The sequence below is a fragment of the Oncorhynchus tshawytscha genome, linkage group LG31, assembly GCF_018296145.1.
Source record: "Oncorhynchus tshawytscha isolate Ot180627B linkage group LG31, Otsh_v2.0, whole genome shotgun sequence".
NCBI classification, from domain to species: domain Eukaryota; kingdom Metazoa; phylum Chordata; class Actinopteri; order Salmoniformes; family Salmonidae; genus Oncorhynchus; species Oncorhynchus tshawytscha.
Window position 1 is genome coordinate 3,872,838 of NC_056459.1, and position 21,808 is coordinate 3,894,645.

A 21,808-nucleotide genomic window follows, 5' to 3' on the forward strand; every position below is an offset into this window, starting at 1 on the left:
TACGACAGACAAATCTGGGTTTGGCGGATGCCAGGAAAATGCTACCTGCCCGAATGCATGGTTTGGGCTAGACCCCTTAGTTCCAGTGAAAGACAATATTTTTTTTATTCTGAACCAACAGTGGCAGTTAACACAAATGGTAAGCTATCAGAAATAATTCCTATCGGTAGGGGCTGTCGTCAAGGCTGTCCTTTATCTCCTGCTCTGTTCTCATTTGTCATATACAGTAACCCCTGGCTAAGGCAATAAGGTCTAGTAATAACATCAGGGGCGTCTATGTGAGTGACGAAGAGCATAGAATTTAATTATTTGCTGATGATGTGCCTTTATATATGTCTAAACCAGAGACCTCTATCACTGCAGTAATGGACGTCATATATGAATATGGTAACCTGTCAGGGTACAAAATTATTGTGGATATATCCATGGCTTTACCTTTGAATATCCCCTCTACAGTCAAACGATATCTCCATTCCATTCCAAGTCTTAAAGACCTGTTCACTTCAAATTATATGCCTTTGCTCACAAAGATTAAACAGGACCTGGTTAACTGGTCTGCCCTCCCAAACTCTCTTTTTGGCAAGATTAAGGTGGTCAATGCCAAAAATATATAAATATATCTGGAACAATAAGAAACCTAAAACCAAATTGACCAAACTAATTAAGCCTAAGGATTTAGGAGGGGTCTCTGCCAAATCTGCAACTATATTACTGGTCTGCTCAAATCAAGCATATGATTAGTTGGTTCCTAGACAGGCTCAACTCACTTTGGGTTGGGATGGAATCAATAACATGTCACCCAAGACCATTAGCTTCCTTACCATTTATTAATAGCTTTGATAAGATCCAGGCCTTATCTGACAATTTTACAGTACATAATACAATCTTAGCTTGGAAAGATGCAAGGAGACACTTGCAGATTCCAGACCATATACAGTATCACTCTGGTCACCAATGTCCCGTAATCCTGACTTCCCCCCCACACATAAAGAGTAATGGACTTTTGGACTGGAAGATAAAGGGTATTACTGACCTTACGCCTTTATTTACTCAGGACACTCTTAAATCGTTCCAACAAATAAAAACGGATTTTGACTTACCTACTGTAACAAATACTTTTTTTTAAGTACCTACAATTTAGACACTTCATAGAGGGTCAGAAGAAAGTGGATAAACTACATTTTCAAATGACTGAAGTTGAAAAAACGAGTTGACGAATCTTACTGTTCGGAGAGGTTTAATCTCCAATTGATATTCCATTTTATTGAACAGAAGTGTCACCCTATGATGCATTGAGACATGTTTGGGAGAGACATTGGACATGTGTTCGGTGAGGAAGACTGGACTTCGATCTGCAAAAGGGTCTACCCCAAATGCACCCCCATAAGCATACAATAACTACATTTTACCTGTCCCCCACATAATGTTTTCTGATGCATCACTGTAGCAGAATCCACTCCTGTTGGTATTATATTAATTTACACATCCAAAAGATCTTAGGTAGACAAATTTGCTCTTTGACTCAATTTATATTTACTCAACTTTGATTGTAACGTTGTGTTTGACCCTGACTCTGAACGTCTGTTCAATACCCTTGTTAACTTATCCAAAAAATTTATATTGTTATTGTGGTCCACACCATCTGCTATTCTACCCCTAGAGAAACTTACCTTTGATTTACACCAGAAATCTGATCCATTTTGAAAAATCTGATCTCCATTGTGATCCTATGTAGATAACCTCCCATAAATGCCCCATATTATAATTGTCGCGTTTGATTTTATGACCAACATTTTGGATAATGTTTTACTGTATCCTTATTCCTTTTATTGTACCTAGTCTGTGTGGTGCACTTTGCTTGGCCGTCTATGTAACCCGTTAAGATAAAATACAATTCTAATAAAGATAATTACAAAAGAAAATCACCTAAGAAAACCATCCAGACAGAGAGTGAATGCGCGCACTCAACGCACACATCTCTCTTCACCCATCTAGCTCCATCTTCTCTCCAAAATTACAGTACCCCAGCAGATCTTCCATCCTCACACCCTTACTCGTCTGCCTCACAACAACAACAAAAATATACGTTCTGTTTTGCAGTATATGTATTAGACTGACCTTTTTTAAGCTGCATTATTGGTCAGCGTGTCAGGCCAAATACAACATCTAAAAACACCAACACGCTTGCCACTTCTTCTTCCCAAGGGCCTTCCTTCCCAGCTGCTACTACCCCGCTCATCCCCCTCTCCCCACTAGCAATGCCTGCTATCCTAAGATACACTCTCCTCTCAGTCTCCATTCTCCACAGGCAGCAGCCCTGTCAAGACCACGGGTCCAAGCTGCCAATGCATCCGTAATCAAATCAAATAAGATTTGATTTGAAGCTGCAACCTCAAACAGCACAGGCTGCTACCCAACCGAAACAGACCGAGTGCATACAGAACAGCCAAAAAACAAATGCACAGGGACAATGTTACTTGCAAAATGTATGTATTTGAAATCTAGGCCATACTAATCTAACAGATCCAACGCCAAGACTAGAATGAGATCTACAATGATTACGGATGCATTGACTGCATCAAAGCCCATATAAATTGGGCTAGCTAGTATCAGACCAAGTAGAGCTGGGAGCAAGGCCTAGCTTCTTCATTTATAAATAATCATGAGGGGTTTCATCAGGGAGGCATTTCATGAGGGGACCTTTTCTCATACACACACAATTGTTTGACTAAACATATGCGTGCGCACACACAGACAGAGAGAGACAGAGAGAGAGACAGAGAGCTCAAAGACATTACACTGGACTGAATAGCATTTTCTTACAGTGCATCATTCGTTTCTCCCAATGTCACAATTCAAATTAATGTGGCCGAAAGTTTGGGATAATGATTTTAGACTAGATTTTCTCATCAACATGATTATTTTTCTTAACCTTATGTGCTGCTCTGTGGTTCTCATTGGAATCACACAACTCATCATGACAAGTACGATGACAGAGTTCAGGGCCCTGTACAGGTCATGGCAGCTGAACTGACAATGAGTCAATTGTTTCCATTTCTCCCACACAACTATATGTTCTGTCTCAGACAAGCCAACAGTTACATAAGGTTATAGTTTCACATTTTGACATTTCCAAAGTCCTAGTTGCTCTGATGTAAAAACCTGAATAAAGCCACACAAGAAGGATTAATTAATACATAACGATCACATTTTACAGCACACACTTGTACAAGCACCCCATATTCGAACAACAACTCCTAGCTAGAGGATTAGCGTAGAAACATCACACCCTCAACCCCCTTTGAAAACACAGGGCTGTCAAAACACAGTACAGAACCAAACCTTTCTCTTTTCTCTCAGAAGACACAGACAAATATGGACAGAAATCTCAAAATCAGAGACAGACAAAGTGGGTTGTGAGCCCTCTGAAGTCTCTGAGCCGTCTCAGCCAAAGTAATGAGCATTCTAAACACAGAGCGGGAGATGGTGCCGGAGCTTTGAAGTGAGACAACTTTGAGGAAGTGTTTCTAATTGTCAGGTGTCCTATTAGGTCTCGGTGACGAGGAGCATTGAGAGAGTTTTAATAAGGGAGTGTAGATAAAGCACTCAGGATGAGTCACAGGTGGATCCCTCTACCCGTCCACCTGTCTGAAAGACGATAGAGGGAAGCGGCTGATGAAGAGGCTGTGACGTGCTGTGCTGTTTTCTGACAGGGATCTTGCTTACGGGGATACAGTTGCTTTTTTTTCCCCCTCACCGAAATTAAAACCGATTAAGGCTGTTTATTTTACTCCCATAATGACGGTATATACTGTATTACCATGACAACTACGCAGTGAATGTTGTTTCAGATATGACATCTCACGCTTGTACTTGGCAGTATCCATTCACTCACATCATCTTTTGCTACCCTCTACTGGAGAGGAATGATCACTGAATGTATTTGAGTGTGTATAGGTCCAAGTGCAATGTGCGAGGGATGTGTGGGTAGGTGTAGGTTGGTGAATGTAATAAGCCTGTCAAATGCATGTACCAAAGCCAATGTCTGCCTCAATGTATTTAGTTGAATGTTTTATCTTATACCCTGTGGGTTCCAAGTCTATAAAGGGGAAGATCATCCAAAAACACTTCTGGTCCCTTTATAAACACTTTCCCGAACGTTAGTCAGTACCCCAGACAGTGTTTAGGTCCATTGCTTGAGTATTTCGATTTCTGTATTTTATAACAAAATGAGAAATTTCTGAAATGACCTCAAATGCATTAAAAATTATAGCCGTGTTTGAATACCCATACTAACATACTGTATACTACATACTTAATGAGTATATACTACATACTATTAGTTCATTTTACTGTAAACGAACGGTTTCCTTTCAGTTGAGCTTACTAGTGCTTCGTCTGTCTACCCAGAGTTGATGCTGTTGCTATGCAACATCTTGCTAGCATAACAAATGACTAGCTATACATTTTGTGACTTGGGGTGTGCTCATAAATTAAATCTGGAATGGCAGAGTGCGCTCAGAGTGGGGCATTTAGCTCTCGGGGGTTCAGAGTGCACACTTGACGCCCTGGCCGAGGAGTAGGGTTGATTCGAGCATTCTGACCTTAAAACGGCAGTAAAGCACCCAAGCTAACTAGGTAACGTTGGCTAGCTTGCTAGCTCCTTCCAGACACAAATGAGAGAACAACTCAATATGACTATTTTACTCACCCTAGCAGAGCTGGTTAGGCAGTTTTCATGTTCTCCAAAGCGTTTGTGACTGTAACTGTGGTGCTGGCAACAATTTAATTATGCTTTTTTGCCGACGTTTCCTGACACCGGCCATATTCAATGGGTGTTGAGAGTTAGTTATTCTGCGCTCTGGTCTGGTACACTCAAGAGACAAGAGTGCTCTGAAATTTTTACGAAAGCACCCGAATGTCCATTGAGAACGCACAAAGACTATGCCACTTAGCTACACTAAGAATGACGGTAATAATCTGGTCAATAAACATTGGGAAGTTAGTTAGATAGCATAGTTAATATACTGGCGGGTTTGGTGTGTTAGGTAGCTAGCTAGCATACTGGTGTAATGATATGCTATGTTGTTCGTAAGGATAGCGTAGTTAACAAATTGTCAGCCAACATAATGTGTAAGGCAACTTATTTGAAAAGTTATTACTTTGTTACATTGCTCAACATTTTCTTAACATTTGTCATAATTATTGGCTGCATATTTCCCGTCATTTTCTTCAAATCTGAAAACGACGTGAAGCCATGGCCATTTTCTGAAGATTTGCATTATGGGCCCTAAAAGCACAGAAATAGTGTCCACTGTTTGTATCAAATATTATTATAACTAATTAAACCAAGATAGACCACATCCTGTCATTTCCAATGGGAACAGATGACTCATAGTGGGCAGAACAATCAAGGAGGTGTGCAGAGCCAAGTACGAGTTAGCGAGATCCTATTGGCCCTGCATATTTCCGATATGGAACACCTACTCGGTGAAACGCGCGTGTGCAATAACTCAATTCGACTTTGCACTCCTAAACTTACGCGATTTAAAAAATAAATGAAAAACTCTGGCAAAGGCTAAAGTCTACAAAACTAAAGTCCACTCTGTTCATAACAGATTTTAGTTCTGGGAACAGAAAACTGTATTGAGATCAAATGCTTCATCGATGAGAACATTTGCAGAATGTCGGCCAAAATCAATCTTCTCCCACTGCTCGCCAGTGGGCTTCCTCTCACTACCATATTTGTTAGTGAGTGGAAAGGCCAAGCGGATGCTTCATATTTATTTATACACCCAGTGAAGTATAAATCAGACACGAGGGGGGGGTATATGACCAACATACCATGACTAAAGGATATTCTTAGGCACGACGCATCGCGGATATAATATGCTATTACAAACTGGTTACCAACGTTAATTAGAGCAGTAAAAAGAAATGTTTTGTCATACCCGTGGTAGACGGTCTGATATATCACGGCTGTTAGCCAATCAGCATTCAGGGCTCGACACACCCAGTTTATAATTCGTATTTTGGCAAATGTAGTACGACATCCGGGATCTTTTGGCATACTAACTACATCCATACTATAACCAATATACAGTACTATATATTCATTTGACGTCACATATAGTAGGGTTAGTGTGGTTAGTATGAGCATTCGAACACAGCTTATGTGTACTTATCGTTACATAAGCAACAATTGGTGTCTCCGGATTGAAATGGCAAATAAATGTGCTTTTTAATGTGAATTTTTTTTATTTTTAAGAAAGACATGGGCTGTGTTCTGAGACCAATACTAACAACACTAACCATACTATTTGTAACATAAAATGAAAGTAATCTAACTAACAATTCCAAAAAAAAACTGTCATACACAGTGTAAGGGGATAAAGAATATGTACATAAGGATATATGAATGAGTGATGGGACAGAGCAGCATAGGCAAGATACAGTAGATGATATCGAGTACAGTATATACATATGAGATAAGTATGTAAACCAAGTGGCATAGTTAAAGTGGCTAGTGATACATGTATTACATAAGGATGCAGTCGATGATATAGAGTACAGTATCAACGTATGCATATGAGATGAACAATGTAGGGTAAGTAACATTATATAAGGTAGCATTGTTTAAAGTGGCTAGTGATATATTTACATCATTTCCCATCAATTCCCATGATTAAAGTGGCTGGAGTAGAGTCAGTGTCATTGACAGTGTGTTGGCAGTAGCCACTCAATGTTAGTGGTGGCTGTTTAACAGTCTGATGGCCTTGAGATAGAAGCTGTTTTTCAGTCTCTCGGTCCCAGCTTTGATGCACCTGTACTGACCTCGCCTTCTGGATGGCAGCGGGGTGAACAGGCAGTGGCTCGGGTGGTTGATGTCCTTGATGATCTTTATGGCCTTCCTGTAGCATCGGGTGGTGTAGGTGTCCTGGAGGGCAGGTAGTTTGCCCCCGGTGATGCGTTGTGCAGACCTCACTACCCTCTGGAGAGCCTTACGGTTGAGGGCGGTGCAGTTGCCATACCAGGCGGTGATACAGCCCGCCAGGATGCTCTCGATTGTGCATCTGTAGAAGTTTGTGAGTGCTTTTGGTGACAAGCCGAATTTCTTCAGCCTCCTGAGGTTGAAGAGGCGCTGCTGCGCCTTCCTCACGATGCTGTCTGTGTGAGTGGACCAATTCAGTTTGTCTGTGATGTGTATGCCGAGGAACTTAAAACTTGCTACCCTCTCCACTACTGTTCCATCGATGTGGATGGGGGTGTTCCCTCTGCTGTTTCCTGAAGTCCACAATCATCTCCTTAGTTTTGTTGACGTTGAGTGTGAGGTTATTTTCCTGACACCACACTCCGAGGGCCCTCACCTCCTCCCTGTAGGCCGTCTCGTCGTTGTTGGTAATCAAGCCTACCACTGTTGTGTCGTCCGCAAACTTGATGATTGAGTGGCGGTAAGCAAATTGGAGTGGGTCAAGGGTGTCAGGTAGGGTGGAGGTGATATGGTCCTTGACTAGTCTCTCAAAGCACTTCATGATGACGGATGTGAGTGCTACGGGCGGTAGTCGTTTAGCTCAGTTACCTTAGCTTTCTTGGGAACAGGAACAATGGTGGCCCTCTTGAAGCATGTGGGAACAGCAGACTGGTATAGGGATTGATTGAATATGTCCGTAAACACACCGGCCAGCTGGTCTGCGCATGCTCTGAGGGCGCGGCTGGGGATGCCGTCTGGGCCTGCAGCCTTGCGAGGGTTAACACGTTTAAATGTCTTACTCACTTCGGCTGCAGTGAAGGAGAGACCGCATGTTTCCGTTGCAGGCCGTGTCAGTGGCACTGTATTGTCCTCAAAGCGGGCAAAGAAGTTATTTAGTCTGCCTGGGAGCAAGACATCCTGGTCCGTGACTGGGCTGGGTTTCTTCCTGTAGTCCGTGATTGACTGTAGACCCTGCCACATACCTCTTGTGTCTGCCGTTGAATTGAGATTCTACTTTGTCTCTGTACTGGCGCTTAGCTTGTTTGATAGCCTTGCGGAGGGAATAGCTGCACTGTTTGTATTCAGCCATGTTACCAGACACCTTGCCCTGATTAAAAGCAGTGGTTCGTTAGCTTGTGTGCTTGACTGCAGTGCCGTTGTGATGGTCAGAACGCTCGGATCAACCCTACCCCTCGGCCAGTGTTCACGCTGATAGCACCGAGAGGGGAAACACAGAATTTACGAATGACAATCTGACACAGTCAATTGCTTTCATTCAGTAGGCCATTGCAAAACAATTACCAGTAGATCATTTGTAGAAAAGGTGACAGTGTTGATCACAAAGTCATTGTATTATCCTCATATTTCTCAACCGTAGGCTAGCTAACGACTAACGTCAGATGGATATACGGATATTCTTCAAGAGAGTAGTGCCAGCAGGTCTGCTGGAGGCCAGTCCGGTGAGAAATTAAGATTTTACCAGTTCAAACAAACAAATTCAAACTTACTGATGAATGAGTATACTAGCAATACATGTCAAAACACAGCAGGCAAGGAGGGAAAGAAGCTGGAGGCTGACAGGGCTGAGGGAGCTTGTCTGATGAAGGTCGGTGATAAGAAAAGCTAGTAGATGTTTAAGCTTTCAGTTAAATTTGATTTTCAGTTCAATTTTGATAGGCATAAATAAATTATCTTCATGTATGTTAGTATGGGTATTTGAACACAGCTCGAACACAGCTCTACTTTGCGCTAGTGCAAATGTCTTCCATTAGGCTAGCACAAAGGTCTTCCACTAAGCTACCTGGGGCAGCAGGTAGCCTAGTGGTTAGAGCATTGGGACAGTAACCGAAAGGTTGCTGGATTGAATCCCCGAGCTGACAAGGTAAAAATCTGTTGTTCTGCCCCTGAACAGTTAACCCACTGTTCCCCAGTAGGCCGTCATTGTAAATAAGAATTTGTTCTTGCCTAGCTAAAAGAATTATCCATATTGTCTGTAATGCGTTGATACTCTTGTTCGTGGATCTAAGATTGATAATTACGAAGGAGTGTCTTTACTATTGATCTTCAAGAAAGGATGACAGGAAGTAAACAAAGAGATAGCTAGCACTAGTAGCTAGGCTAGCGGTTAGTAGTGGTTTCCGATCTCTAAAGTAAAGTAGTAGTTAAATAGTATTTCATTTATATATTCTGAAAACTCTGATCAATCTTTTTGATTACAGAGCCCTGTCCAGATCAATTTGGACTGCAAATACATGTGTTGTTCAGCCATTATCCATGTTTCAAAGTTACAGCAAAATACAGTGGAGTTTCTTTGCCTCTCTGGTATAAGGAATTGATTGAAATAGCTGTCATTATTCCTCTACTAGCAGTCTACTCTGTATACAGACTAGTGATGCAGGGGCTATTGTAGTATACCTGTCCGGGATTGCAATGGGTATTGGAAATGCTTAAACCCACCTGATTTCTGCAAACACAAGCACTTTCACTCACGTTTTTCCCCTGCACACTCTGGCCCACTGCCAGACGATGAGATGCTTTCTCTTTCAGACCACTTAAAGAACTGATGTCAAATGCCATGCTTGTACTGCTTCTGTGTTCCTGAAGGACACGGATGAACAAGTCATCTGATGCTGCTCTAAAACAAAGAATAAGCATAGAGTCAAATGTTTACAGAAACTCCAAGAGCTATCCATTTAACCTTGGCTTGTGTATGTATGGGGTTACAAAGGCAATGCCACAGACTAGTCAAGGTCTGAAAGGACTAAAGATGAATACTGCATGGTCCCTCTGTAAATCTCTGTGCATTTAAGAGCCATCAAACCACATCTGCTGTGACACAGTCATGTATATGTCCTACAGTAGGCCATGGTATAGCCTGTGTTGAGTATGGCTGCCATAGAGTAAAAAGAACCTCAGCCAAGATGCTGTGGCTACGTTATATTTCAATGCCACCAGGTGGCAGGCTTGACACCAGCTCCTTCTGACAAGTTTATTCCTGCAGTTCTGACAAGCACATTTACCCTGTCATTCATTATATTCACCACATCTATCCGCCACCTCTATCATCTCAACTACTGAAATTCACTATATTTCAATGGCCCAAAAAAGAAAGAAAAAAAGAAAAAAAAACACTTGAGATGAATCCTTTCCTCATATCTCAATCTCATTCTCTCCTTACTAAGGCAGGTGCAGAAGCTCTGTCTTCCATGATTGGGGCGAGAATGATGAAGAGCGAATATATGAGGGTGTCAGCTATCATTAGAAGATAAAAGTCTGTGTCAAGCTGGGCTAATGAGCCTTGGCAGTTAGCTCCATCTCCTGTCTGCCCTCTTCCTCGACAGGCCACTCCAGTACTAGACCCGCTAATGAAATTCTGATTTCATATTTCAGAAAAAAGGGGTATTGGAGGAGTAGCTAGCTGCTAGTCTAGACACACAGTCTGGTTAAATTAGCAGAAAGTTGCAAGCTGTGATTGTTCTTGGTGGATTTCTGTGACCTACTGTATGAGTACATGTAGATATATAGACAAAGACTCTAGAGATGCAGTCTAGTCTAGATACACAGGACCGAAAGTCTTGACCCATGAACTCTCATGAAATATTTACTTTGGAGGTCGACCGATTAATCGACTTGGCCGATTTAATTAGGGCCGATTTCAAGTTTTCATAACAATCAGTAATCTGCCTTTTTGGACACCGATTATGGCCGATTACATTGCAATCCACGAGGAGACTGCGTGGCAGGCTGACCACCTGTTACGCAAGTGCAGCATCAAAATAATCTTGTGGCTGCAAGGAGCCAAGGTAAGTTGCTAGCTAGCATTAAACTTGTCTTTAAAAAAAACAATCTTCACATAATCACTAGTTAACTACACATGGTTGATGATATTAGGTTAACTAGCTTGTTTTGCGTTGCATATAATCAATGCGGTGCCTGTTGATTTATGATCGAATCACAGCCTACTTCAACTTCGCCAAACGGGTGATGATTTAACAAAAACGCATTCGTGGAAAGAGCACAATCGTTGCACAAATGTACCTAAGTATAAACATCAATGCCTTTCTTAAAATCGATACACAAGTATAATTTTTTTAACCTGCATATGTAGTTAATATTGCCTGCTAACATGAATTTATTTTAACTAGGGAAATTGTGTCACTCCTCTTGCGTTCAGTGCAAGCAGTCAGGGTATATGCAGCAGTTTGGGCCGCCTGGCTCGTTGCGAACTTTGTGAAGATCGTAATTAATTTGCCAGAATTGTACATAATTATGACATAACATTGAAGGTTGTGCAATGTAACAGCAATATTTAGACTTAGGGTTGCCACCCGTTCGATTAAATACGAAAAGGTTCTGTATTTCACTGAAAGAATAAACGTTTTGTTTTCGAAATTATAGTTTCCGGATTTGATCATATTGATCATATTAATGACCAAAGGTTAGTATTTCTGTCTGTTTATTATAATTAAGTATATGATTTGATACTGAACGGTGGTAGGCAGCAGCAGCCCCATAAGCATTCATTCAAACAGCACTTTACTGCGTTTGCCAGCAGCTCATAGCAATGCTTGATAAACTCCCGAGATTAGGCTGGCATTACTAAAGTGCCTATAAGAACATCCAATAGTCACAGGTATATGAAATACAAATGGTATAGAGAGAAATAGTCCTATAATAACTACAACCTAAAACTTCTTAACTGGGAATATTGAAGACTCATGTTAAAAGGAACCACCAGCTTGTTCTGAGCAAGCAGCTTATACGTTAGCTTTCTTACATGGCACATATTGTACTTTTACTTTCTTCACTAACACTGTGTTTTTGCATTATTTAAACCAAATTGAACATGTTTCATTATTTGAGACTACCTTTATTTTATTTCTGTATTATATTACGTTAAAATAAGTGTTCATTATTCATTTCAGTATTGTTACAATTGTCATTATTACAAATATATATATATATATATATACACACAGTGGGGCAAAAAAGTATTTAGTCAGCCACCAATTGTGCAAGTTCTCCCACTTAAAAAGATGAGAAAGGCCTGTAATTTTCATCATAGGTACACTTCAACAAAAAATCCAGAAAATCACATTGTAGGATTTTTTAATGAATTTATTTGCAAATTATGGCTATTTAGTCACTTTTAGCAATAGTCCACAGAAAAATATGCAGATGATTATCCCCCCCCTCCATCATCCCCAAAAAGCACTTGTGTCGAGTAACTGCCATCAAACACCAATTCTGACCACTCAATTGAAATCCTCGATAAATCACAGTTATAAGGGATATGATCATAGGGAAGCCAAAATAACAGCATGGAAGCCCTAAGCCAAATGAGAGAGTCCAGATGAGACTGGCACCAGCACACATACTGTAAGGGTTGATTTGTCCTGTCAACACACACCAAGTCAACTGACCATGTCAAACATCCCTATTGATTTATCTAACATCCTCTGCAAAATGAGACAATGTGTGGAAATGACATCAGACGTAGCTCAATTGGCAAATGGAATGACATCAAAGTACATACACTACATGACCAAAAGTATGTGGATACCTGCTTGTCGAACATCTCATTCCAAAATCAATGGCAGTAACATGGAGTTGTTCCCCCTTTGCTGCTACAACAGCCTCCACTCTTCAAGGAAGGCTTTCCACTAGATGTTGGAACATTGCTGCGGGGACTTGCTTCCATTCATCCACAAGAGCATTAGTGAACTAATGTTGGGCGATTGGCACTATACATTGGGGCAGGTAGCATTCTCCTGGCATACGCCAAACCCAGATTCATCCGTCGGACTGCCAGATGCTGAAACCTGATGCATCCCTCCAGAGAACGTGTTTCCGCTGCTCCAAAGTCCAATGGTGGCAAGCTTTATACCAGTCCAGACAACGCTTAGCAGTGTGTATGGTGATCTTAGGCTTGTATCCGGCTGCTCGGCCATGGAAACCCATTTCATGAAGCTCCAGACAAACAGTTATTGTGCTGACGTGTGGCATCCAGAGGCCGTTTGGAAAATCAGTAGTGAGTGTTGCAACCGAGGCCAGACGATTTTACGCGATACGCGTTTCAGCACTTGACCATCCCAATTTGTGAGCTTGTGTAACCTACCACTTCGTGGCTGAGCCGTTGTTTCTCCTAGACGTTTCGACATCACAATAATATCACCTACAGTTGACCAGGGCAGAATTTTGATTAACTGACTTGTTGGAAAGGTGGCATACTATGACGGTGCCACGTTGAAAGTCACTGAGCCCATAAGTAAGGCCATTCTACTGCCAATGTTTGTCAGTGGAGATGGCTGTGTGCCGATTTTAAACACAAGTCAGCATTGGGTGCTGAAATAGCCAAATCTACTAATTTGAAGGGGTGTCCACATACTTTAGTATATATACCTACATTTGTAGGCCTTGTACAGTTGAGTTGGAAGTTTACATACACCTTAGCCAACTACATTTAAACTCAGTTTTTCACAAATCCTGACATTTAATCCTAGTAAAAATTCCCTGTTTTAGGTCAGTTAGGATCACCACTTTATTTTAAGAATGTGAAATGTCAGAATAATAGTAGAGAGAATGATTTATTTCAGCTTTTATTTATTTAATCACATTCCCATTTACATACACTCAATTAGTATTTGGTAGCATTGCCTTTAAATTGTTTAACTTGGGTCAAACGTTTCAGGTAGCCTTCCACAAGCTTCCCACAATAACTTGGTTGAATTTTGTCCCATTCCTCCTGACAGAGCTGGCGTAACTGAGCCAGGTTTGAAGGCCACCTTGCTCGCACACACTTTTTCCGTTCTGCCCACAAATTTTCTATAGGATTGAGGTCAAGGGCTTTGTGATGACCACTCCAATACCTTGACTGTGGTCCTTAAGCCATTTTGCCACAACTTTGGAAGTATGCTTGGGGTCATTGTCCATTTGGAAGACCCATTTGCGAACAAGCTTTAACTTTCTGACTCATGTCTTGAGATGTTGCTTCAATATATCCACATAATTTCCCTACCTCATGATGCCATCTATTTTGTGAAGTGCACCAGTCCCATCTTTTTCCCCATGTGCAGTTGCACACCGTAGTCTGGCTTTTTTATGGCGGTTTGGAGCAGTTGCTTCTTCCTTGATGAGCGGCCTTTCAGGGTATGTCAATATAGGACTCGTTTTTACTGTGGATATAGATACTTTTGTACCTGTTTCCTCCAGCATCTTCACAAGGTCCTTTGCTGTTGCTCTGTGATTGATTTGCACTTTGCGCACAAAAGTATGTTCATGTCTAGGAGACAGAACGCATCTCCTTCCTGAGCGGTATGATGGCTGCGTGGTCCCATGGTGTTTATACTTGCGTACTATTGTTTGTACAGATGAACGTGGTACCTTCAGGCGTTTGGAAATTGCTCTGAAGGATGAACCAGACTTGTGGAGGTCTACAATTCATTTTCTGAGGACTTGGCTTATTTCTTTTGATTTTCCTATTATGTCAAGCAAAGAGGCACTGAGTTTGAAGGTAGGCCTTGAAATACATCCACAAGTACACTTCCAATTGACTCAAATGATGTCAATTAGCCTATCAGAAGCTTCTAAAGCCAGGACATCATTTTCTGGAATGTTCCAAGCTGTTTAAAGGCACAGTCAACTTAGTGTATGTAAACTTCTGACCCACTGGAATTGTGATACAGTGAAATAATCTGTCTGTAAACAATTGTTGAAAAAAATACTTGTGTCATGCACAAAGTAGATGTCCTAACCGACTTGCCAAAACTATAGTTTATTAACAAGAAATTTGTGGAGTGGTTGAAAAACGAGTTTTAATGACTCCAACCTAAGCGTCTGTAAACTTCTGACTTCAACTGTATATATATATATATATATATATATATATTTTTTTTTAAACAGTTGTCACAATTTAAAATTAGATTGGCTTTTGGCCCAATATAATTGCCTTAAACATTTTACTCAGTCCTATTATCGATGTTTTACAAAGAAAAAGTACAGAGAATCCATCTTTCCTAAATGTTACCACCGAGCCACATTCAGCGATTACACCATAGAGCCACATCAATCATTCTAAATTACAAGTCTGGTTTATAATACCTGCTGTAACCTCATGGTGGTTACCCCCCTGCATTCAACCCCATTGTGTAATCTGATAGAGAGGATGTGCTGACATGGGGTGTTTAATTAATCTAGCCTTGCGTGTCACCTGATCCCGTGAGCTTACATTAAACGCTGCACGGATATGATAGCACAACGGTAATCATGAGGCTGGAATTAATCTGTAATGACAAGAATTTATGACAAAGTAATGTTAGCATTTTTACATTTGAGAGGGTTATTATGATCTAGCATGACAGCTAATATGTTAGAGGAGGCAATCTTAGCAATAATCTCATTCTGAATGTAAATGATCATTAAACTGTGATGATGGAATAACAAGATGTCAAAATCAAAGTTCAATGCGACTCAAACGACAGAGCGATTTCTTTGACATTGTAACTCCACTGTTCTATTAGATATTCATTTTTCCTGACCAGGAAATAGCCCTCACTTTGTGCCCCCTCTTCCACCCTATGCTTGCACACACGCACGCATAACCCCCCCCAAAACACACACACTAACCTGGCTGTCTATCATTGATACAGTCTAGACACAATTCAGTCATACCATGTAGCATTTTAACCCAGCATTTATAAAGCATCCTCCTGGGATCTACTCAATTCTAATTCAACTCCTTACTCGGTGACCCACTTATTTGACAGCAGCACTGTTAACATTTTCAGAAGCCTTGAGTGCCTACACCCCTCTGAGCAACAGTCATGGCAATGGAATTTCACAACAGAGGCTAAATGCAATCGCATCATCATGAGTCTTGGTTTTCATGGCCATTTCATCTTTTCATTGTTAGTACCATGTGCAGGGAAATGCTTCTAAGCAGTAAATGTGATTACATACTGTAGCTTTTGTAACCAAGCCAAATAATCTGCTCCTACCTTTGTATATTACATATAAATGTTCAATAAGTGCCTTTCATTTGCATCACGCAAACTGCCTTTTTTGTAGTTTTTAAAATGCTCTATGCACAGATATGCACAGCCATCATACCACAAAAGCTCAGCATTTAACACCATAGTACCCTCCAAACTCGTCATTAAACTCGAGACCCTGGGTCTCGACCCCGCCCTGTGCAACTAGGTCCTGGACTTTCTGACGTGCCATCCCCAGGTGGTGAAGGTAGGAAACAACATCTCCACCCCGCTGATCCTCAACATTGGGGCCCCACAAGGGTGTATTCTCAGCCCTCTCCTGTACTCCTTGTTCACCCATGACTGCGTGGCCATGCACGCCTCCAACTCAATCATCAAGTTTGCAGATGACACTACAGTGGTAGGCTTGATTACCAACAACGAAGAGACGGCCTACAGGGAGGAGGTGAGGGCACTGAGACTGTGGTGTCAGGAAAATAACCTCTCACTCAACGTCAACAAAACATAGGAGATGATCGAGGACTTCAGGAAACAGCAGAGGGAGCACCCCCCTATCCACATCGAGGGGACAGTAGTGGAGAAGGTGGAACGTTTAAGTTCCTCGGCGTACACATCACAGACAAAGTGAAATGGTCCACCCACACAGACAGCGTGGTGAAGGCGCAGCAGAGCCTCAGGAGACTGAAGAAATTTGGCTTGTCACCTAAAACACTCAAACTTTTACAGATGCACAATCGAGAGAATCCTGTCGGGCTGCATCACCGCCTGGTACGGCAACTGCACCGCCCTCAACCGCAAGGCTCTCCAGAGAGTAGTGCGGTCTGCACAACGCATCACCGGGGGCAAACTACCTGCCCTCCAGGACACCTACAGCACCCGATGTCACAGGAAGGCCAAAAAGATCATCAAGGACAACAACCACCCGACCCACTGCCTGTTCACCCCGCTATCATCAAAGCTGGGACCGAGAGACTGAAAAACAGCTTCTATCTCAAGGCCATCAGACTGTTAAACAGCCACTACTAACATAAAGACGCTGCGGCCAACATACAGACTCAAATCTCAGCACACTTTAATAAATGGATTAATGAAGGTATCACTAGTCACTTTAATAATGTTTACATATTCTACATTACTCATCTCATATGTATATACTCTATACCATCTACCGCATCTTGCCATCGCCCATCCTTATATTTATATGTACATATTTGTATTCATCTCTTTACATTTGTGTGTATAAGGTAGTTGTTGTGAATTTTGTTAGACATTACTGCATTGTCGGAACTAGAAGCACTTGCATTTCGCTACACTCGCATTAACATCTGCTAACCATGTGTATGTGACCAATAAAATGTCATTTGATTTGAATCAACAGTAGGTTGCATACTCAACTGCTGTACATACTAAAGTCAACTTATGAATACAGATATGCAGAGCAATTAAACATCATTTTAATTAGGCCTGAAGAACTGCACTAGACTTATGTGCACTGAAAATAGACCATCATCGTAAAGTAATACGAGCACATCTGATATGCAAATGATGTGCAGTAATGTGTGAAGATAGAAGTCAAACAAAACATGTACCATGACTGTCCTGTGAGGATCAAGATGGGTCGGATCAGCTTTGCAATGGATGACTTTGGCCAGACCCCCTCTCGCCCGCAGAGGGGAGGAGAAGGGTGCTGGTGGGGGCGGGGGGTTGACAGTTCACACCCTGTTGTAAATCAATGATTAGAACATTCAGCTATCTTCCTCTCCAAATTCACACAGGAATGTGCCTTTGTCTACACAGACATTTTTCAGCTGAAACTAACACGTTCTAAAGCAAATACTGGAACAATATTTCTAACATAGAACGTAGGGAACGGTCAGTTGCGATCTAAAGAATAATAATGTAATTTAGGGTTGTTAGGTCACTAGGGTAACAAAGGGTTCAATGGCGATCAAATCATAGCAGAGCTTCTAGAGAGCATCGGTCTAAGAGAAGTACATAAGCGCCAAAAATTTGAGAAAGAGGAATAAGAAGTCACCATGACTGGTCATGGAATTGCCGGAGAACAGCGCCGCCGAAATTAGCACCATTAGCGAGGACGTGTAAACGGTCAATTTGCCCCCGCTCTCACTCAAGAACCTATCCAGGGGCCGCTCGATCAAGAAACAAGTCCCCGGGCTTTGACTATAGACTCAGATACAAATGTTACAACGCACAAGGTAAACTACATCACAACAGCCAATTCCAATCAAACTCCGATAAGTCGATCCGTTTTCACCATGAACACGAATGACATCAGACCATTGCTAACAATCACTCCACTTTGTGGGGAATATGACCACAACTCAGAGGTATGGCAACTCAGAGGCCATACCTCAAAACAATCCTTGACGATTGCTTAACCTGTGATGCACTAATTGATTCGGGCTCGACAATATCGCTCATCTCTCAAACGTTATTCAATGATCTCAAAAGGGCTGGGAATCCAGCTAAACGTTGGTTAAAAACATAACGATGCGACACTAAAATTTGTGGTTTCACTCAGACTACCTTGCCTCTCACAACACGATTCATGCAGAAACTACACTTCCAAGACGTATCGCTTGTTCACCCCGTGTATGTTACCAACCTCGACATTGAACACCAGCTACTCAGAGCAGACTTGATGGATCGTTTGGTCCCACTGATGGATTGGAAAAACAACCAATTGTGGTCACAGGTACCAGTGTCTTCTCCACTGACCACACTGTATTCTCCAAACACTGGCTGCAACAGTCAAGGAGTACCTGTCGACAGGACCCCTTGGGAAACAAACGTCTCGACACCTCTTGATGCAGATTCTGACTCAAGCTGATTTTACAATATCTCATCACATTCGCTCTAGGCGACCAATTTTGATAGCCTTTAGCCGCACTCTCATCCTACTCCTCCTCTGTTCCTCGAGTGATGTGGAGGTAAACCCAGGCCCTGCATGTCCCCAGGCACCCTCATTTGTGGACTTCTGTGATCGAAAAAGCCTTGGTTTCATGCATGTCAACATCAGAAGCCTCCTCCCTAAGTTTGTTTTACTCACTGCTTTAGCACACTGCCAACCCTAATGTCCTTGCCGTGTCTGAATCCTGGCTTAGGAAGGCCACCAAAAATTCTGAGATTTCCATACCCAATTATAACACTTTCCATCAAGATAGAACTACCAAAGAGGGAGGAGTTGCAATCTACTGCAGAGATAGCCTGCAAAGTTCTGTCATACTTTCCAGGTCTATGCCCAAACAGTTCGAACTTCTAATTTTAAAAATTAATCTTTCCAGAAATAAGTCTCTCACTGTTGCCGCCTGCTACCGACCCCACTCAGCTCCCAGCTGTGCCCTGGACACCATCTGTGAATTGATCGCCCCCCATCTAGCTTCAGATTTGTTCTGTTAGGGGACCTAAACTGGGATATGCTTAACACCCCGGCAGTCCTACAATCTAAGCTAGATGCCCTCAATCTCACACAAATCATCAAGGAACCCACCAGGTACAACCCTAAATCCATAAACATGGGCACCCTAATTGACATTATCCTGACCAACTTGCCCTCCAAATACACCTCCGCTGTCTTCAACCAGGATCACTGCCTCCTTGCCTGTATCCGCTACGGGTCTGCGGTCAAACACCCACCCCTCATTACTGTCAAACGCTCCCTAAAACACTTCTGCTAGCAGGCCTTTCTAATCGACCTGGCCCGGGTATCCTGGAAGGATATTGACCTCATCCCATCAGTTGAGGATGCCTGGTCATTCTTTAAAAGTAACTTCCTCAACATCTTAGACAAGCATGCTCCGTTCAAAAAATGCAGAACTATGAACAGATATAGCCCTTGGGTCACTCCAGACCTGACTGCCCTCGACCAGCACAAAAACATCCTGTGGCGGACTGCAATAGCATTGAATAGTCCCCGCGATATGCAACTGTTCAGGGAAGCCAGGAACCAATACACGCAGTCAGTCAGGAAAGCAAAGGCTGGCTTTTTCAAGCAGAAAAAGTTACAGACCCATATCCATCCTGCCCTGCCTATCTAAGATCTTCGAAAGCCAAGTCAACAAACAGATCACTGACCATCTCGAATGCCACCGTACCTTCTCCGCTGTGCAATCCGGTTTCCGAGCCGGTCACGGGTGCACCTCAGCCACGCTCAACCGATCGCTGCAGCTGTACATAGTCCATCGGTATATAGCCCACCCAATTTACCTACCTCATCCCCATACTGTTTTTATTTTATTTACTTTTCTGCTCTTTCGCACACCAGCATCTCTACCTGCACATGTTCATCTGATAATTTATCACTCCAGTGTTAATCTGCTAAATTGTAATTATTCACTCCTATGGCCTATTTATTGCCTACCTCCTCATGCATTTTGCACACAATGTATATAGATTTTTTTTCTACTATGTTATTGACCTGTTTATTGTTTACTCCATGTGTAAATCTGTGTTGTTGTCTGTTCACACTGCTATGCTTTATCTTGGCCAGGTCGCAGTTGCAAATGAGAACTTGTTCTCAACTAGTCTACCTGGTTAAATAAAAGGTGAAATATAAAATAAATCAATCAATCAATCAGAAAACATTAGTCTATCAGGTTTTTATGATTTCGAGCCAACAGTCTCCATGAGTGAGCAACTTCACTCCTCCTTGGAGTCATGCGATACTGTGGATAAGATTAACTTCTCTTGTTCTTCAGACACTTCCGCAAGCACCGCGACTGTCTCAGGAATCAAAGCATCAATGTTCAGAGTGGAATGGATACATTTTTCACTTTGAGGGGGACTGAAACCCCTTACAGCGCAAATAACGGAGTCAGTCGTAACACTGACCCTGTGATTCCAACTGGTGAAACACTGTGCGATATCGCTGAAAGATATCCTTGTCCAAGTTAGCAGGTACTAGAACGATTGCCACACGCAGACGCTGTGGTGAATGGTAGGCCACAACAGCCACTGAGCGTTTTGGAGCACAAACACTAGGAGATTTGGTTGAAAGGTTAAAGCCAATCTACTAACAACATGGCTGATGACAACTCAAACAAAGGGTCCAACCTTTTCATTTGTACCTCGAAAATTCCAGAAAATGATGTCATGGCTTTAGAAGCTTCTGATAGGCTAATTGACATCATTTGAGTCAATTGGAGGTGTACATGTGGATGTATTTCAAGGCCTACCTTCAAACCCAGTGCCTCTTTGCTTGACATCATGAGACAATCAAAAGAAATCAGCCAAGACCTCAGAAAAAAAATTGTAGACCTCCACAAGTCTGGTTCATCCTTGGGAGCAATTTCCAAACGCCTGAAGGTACCACATTCATCTGTACAAACAATAGTACGCAAGTACAAACACCATGGGATCACGCTGCCATCATACCGCTCAGGAAGGAGATGCGTTCTGTCTCCTAGAGATGAACGTACTTTGGTGCGAAAAGAGCAAATCAATCTCAAAACAACAGCAAAGGACCTTGTGAAGATGGAGGAAGGAAACAGGTACAAAATTATCTATATCCACAGTAAAAACGAGTCCTATATCAACATAACCTGAAAGGCCGCTCAGCAAGGAAGAAGCCACTGCTCTAAAACCGCCATAAAAAAACCAAACAACGGTTTGCAACTGCACATGGGGACAAAGATCATACTTTTTGGAGAACTGTCCTCTGGTCTGATTAAACAAAAATAGAACCGTTTGGCCATAATGACCATCATTATGTTTAGAGGAAAAAGGGGGAGGCTTGCAAGCCGAAGAACACCTCCCCAACCGTGAAGCACGGGGATGGCAGCATCATGTTGTGGAGGTGCTTTGCTGCAGGAGGGACTGATGCACTTCA

At 42.1% G+C, this 21,808-nt stretch overlaps 1 protein-coding gene across 3 annotated transcripts in view; it reads right to left on the bottom strand.

Moving 5' to 3' along the window:
- Positions 1-21,808, bottom strand: part of LOC112229965 (oxysterol-binding protein-related protein 10-like) — a 94,377-nt gene that overhangs the window by 21,405 nt on the left and 51,164 nt on the right. The window lies entirely within an intron of this gene.